General features: G+C 45.4%; 1 non-coding gene across 1 annotated transcript; it reads left to right on the top strand.

The window, feature by feature from the left end:
- The first annotated feature begins 2485 nt into the window (after positions 1–2485).
- LOC147104474 (U6 spliceosomal RNA) lies at positions 2486–2592 on the top strand. Its single transcript, XR_015072541.1, has one exon. It is a non-coding gene; the product is annotated as a U6 spliceosomal RNA (small nuclear RNA).
- The last annotated feature ends 1246 nt before the right edge of the window (positions 2593–3838 follow it).

Genomic DNA, 3838 nt, shown 5'->3' with positions numbered 1-3838 from the left:
CCCATGGAGTTTGTATTTCTCAACGGAATGTATCATCCTTGGGAATTTTGGAATATTACTTTAAATGATTGCCACTGCTTATCTACTGTCATACCTTTTAATCTAATTTCCCAATCTACCTTAGCCAACTCGCTGTTCATGCCTACGTAATTGGCTTTGTTTAAGTTTAAGACTCGTGTTGGATTTAAGAATGTCACTTTCAAACTCAAAGTGAAATTCTATCATATTATGATCAGTCTTCCCTGGAGGATCCTTTACTATAAGACTGCTTATTAACCCTGTCTCATTACACAAAACAAGATCTTAAATAACCAGTTCCCTGGTTAGTTCCATGACGTATTTTTATAGGAAACTGTCTCAAATACATTCCATGAACTCATCCTCCACACTACCTTTGCCAATCTGATTTGCCCAATCTATATAATCTTCATGTTTCGGATCCACTCAGGATAACAGATATTCAATGTTCCTTAAACCACAGCTCTCACCACATAATGAGATCCACAGTTAATGCCATGTGCCACCACATGCACGCTCTCAACCTCTCTCTTCAGCAGCACTAGCTCCTTTTACCTGAAAGCTGTCCTGGTCCGCAGTTCCATTTCATCCATCGCCTCATCTGATGCTTTAACAAAAATCTTTTTTTCTTCCTTTCAGATGTCAAGGATCGCAAGCTTCAACTCTTGGACACCAACGCCCCTCCGGAACCTTCTTCCCCATCACTTTCCTCTGAGCCCATCCCTTCTTCCAATCTCACCCCCTGCCGTGTTTTCACTATCCCTCTCTGACCCCAAATGATCAGTCCTCAGTAAAGGCCTGAGCTTCATCCCCTTATGACCCCACCTCAATGAATTTCAAGCTCGGCATGACACTGAGCTCTTTTTCGTCACCTTCATCTCCATGCCCACTTCTTTGACCAGGAGTCCTCCCCCCTTTCTCCCATTTTCAGAATTCTCATTATACCTGGACCCCTCCCTCTGGCCTCTTACCCTCTCTAGATCTTTTCATTGCTAACTGATGGTGTGACATGGGTCATCTCAATTTCTCTGCTCCATAAACTCACTCCAACCTACCTCCCTCTGATCTTGCAGCACTCCGTTCTCTCAGATCCACCCCAACATTGTCATTAAAGCTGCTGATGAGGGTGGCACTGTTGCTGTTTGGTGATCCAACCTCTACCTTGTGGAGGCTGAATGGCAACTCTCTGACATCTCCTTCTACCTCCCCCTGGACCATAACCCCACTACTGAACATCAAGCCATCAGATCCAAGACTGTTACCTCATCTCCTCTGAAAAGCTTCCCTCCACGGCTGCCAACCTCATAGTCCCCCATTCCCACACAGCCTGCTTCTACCTCCTTCCCAAGATCCACAAACCGGACTGCCCTGGTAGACCCATTGTTTCAGCCTGTTCTTGCCCCACAGAACTGATTTCTTCCTATCTTGACTCTATTTTTCTCCTCTTGTCCAGTCTCTTCCCTCCTACATCTACAATTCTTCTGATGCCCAACTCCGCTTTAAAAGGTTCCAGTTTCCTGACCCCAACCATCTTCTTTTCACTATGGACTTCCAATCCCTCTACACCTCCATCCCCCAGCAGGACGGCCTAAGGGCGCTCCGCTTCTTCCTTGAACAGAGGCCCAACCAGTCCGCATCCACCACTACCCTCCTCCTATACTGTATTCACTGCTCATGATGTGGTCTCCTCTACATTAGGGAGACCAGACGCAGACTCGGTGATCGCTTTGTGGAACACCTGCATGACCCCAAGCTTCCAGTCACATGTCACTTTACTTCACCGCTCCACACCCATTCTGACCTCTCTGTCCTTGGCCTCTTACACTGTTCCAATGAAGCTCAACGTAAGCTCGAGGAACTGCACCTCATCGTTCGATTAGGCACTTTACAGCCTTCTGGACTCAACATCGAGTTCAACAATTTCAGACCATAACCTCTGCCCCTATTTTTTCATGTGGCAGCTGTTGATGATTCTGCCATTCATATTTTCACCTATTCTAGAACCATCTTTTCTTTCTTTACTTGTTCCATTACCATCTCCTTTTGTCTTGTATAATCATATCATTTAATCACTCCTGCCTTCCAGCCTATCACAGACTTTCCCTTTTGTTCTTTCCTCCCCTCCCCCATTTCCCTGCTTTACTTGCTTAAAATCTGTTACATCTCTAACTTTTTTGAGTTCTGACGAAAGGTCATCGACCTGAAACTTTAACTCTGTTTCTCTCTCCACTGATGCTGCCTGACCTGCTGAGTATTTCCAGCATTTTTTGTTTTTATTTATAATACATCCCATAATGTTCCTCCGGAGTAAATGCAAACGTTATCTTTGGTTTGGTTAGACGGATGGGTTACACTACAGGATGGCAGCAATTGAATGTGAAATTTCAGAAACTGAGTGAACACACCACATTATAAAAGTGATTACATTCCTCGTCCATTATAAGAGCCTGAGATCATCCTGTAAATCGTGCTCGCTTCGGCAGCACATATACTAAAATTGGAACGATACAGAGAAGATTAGCATGGCCCCTGCGCAAGGATGACACGCAAATTTGTGAAGTGTTCCATATTTTACACTTTTAAAACATTTCACCTTCTGCAAAGCTTTCATATTTACTCCTACTTTCAACACAAGTCATGACACAAACTCAACTTCTTCATTCACCTCCTCCTCTCTAGTTCACTCATTTCAACCTTCTTCAGAGGGCAGGGACAGAGAGAGAGTGGGGCAGAGAGAGAGCATGGGGCAGAGAGAGAGAGTGGGGCAGAGAGAGTGGGGCAGTGACCCAACACAATCGTCACTAAGCAAAAGGAAAAATATCTGTCATATTGGGCAGAAACAACAAAAACCCAAAACAAACTCAATTGCTACTTGGCCCTAAACAGACAATACAACATGGCTGATTACCTGACCATGGTAAAGGATAGCAAACTGAGAAAAACCTTGACAATGTACAGACTTAGTGAACATAGCCTGGCGATCGAAAAAGGTAGACACAGGCAGACCCGGCTACCAAGAGAGGACAGGATATGCTCTCACTGCAGTCAGGGAGTGGTGGAGACAGAGATGCACTTCCTCACAGCTTGTAGAAAATATCAGGGCATAAGGGAGAATTTCTACCCAAAATTCACAAAAATATGCCCGGAATTCAGAAATTTGAATGACGACCAAAAACTCCCATACCTACTAGGGGAAGAGAGAAATTGTGTAACCTTAGCGGCACACTATGTTACAGCTTGCCATAAACAGAGGGACAACCACTAAATATAAGAAAAGAGTATATACAAATTATATGAATGTATATTTATACACTCAGGGATATATCTGTTTATACACTGTATGGATAGATCTGTATTTTTGTGTTCAACCATGAATGTTTTTCGATGCTTTGGCAACATAAGATGTACCTTGTCATGCCAATAAAGCGATTTGAATTGAATTGAAAATTGAGAGAGAGAGAGTGGGGCAGAGAGAGTGGGGCAGTGAGAGAGAGAGAGTGGGGCAGAGAGAGAGGGCAGGGACAAAGAGTGGGGTAGAGAGAGAGCGTGGGGCAGAGAGAGAGTGGGGCAGATAGAGAGAAAGTGGGGCAGAGAGAGTGGGGCAGAGAGAGAGAGATTGGGGCAGAGAGAGGGGCAGAGAGAGATTGGGGCAGAGAGAGAGAGTGGGGCAGGGGGAGGAACTTGGGCAGGGGGAGAAGGTCAGGAAGCCGGGGTGGGAGGGAGTTGGTCAGGAACTTGTCCGGGGGGTGGGGGGAGTAGGTCAGAAACAGTGGTGGGGCGGAAGAGGTCAGAAATTTGGGTGAGGGGAGGTTAGGAACTT

The sequence above is a fragment of the Somniosus microcephalus genome, chromosome 19 (assembly GCF_052327205.1).
Source record: "Somniosus microcephalus isolate GS21.2 chromosome 19, FLI_Smic_1.0, whole genome shotgun sequence".
Classification (NCBI taxonomy): domain Eukaryota; kingdom Metazoa; phylum Chordata; class Chondrichthyes; order Squaliformes; family Somniosidae; genus Somniosus; species Somniosus microcephalus.
The sequence above is the reverse complement of the archived record's forward strand: the minus strand, read 5'-3'. Positions and strand labels throughout refer to the sequence as shown.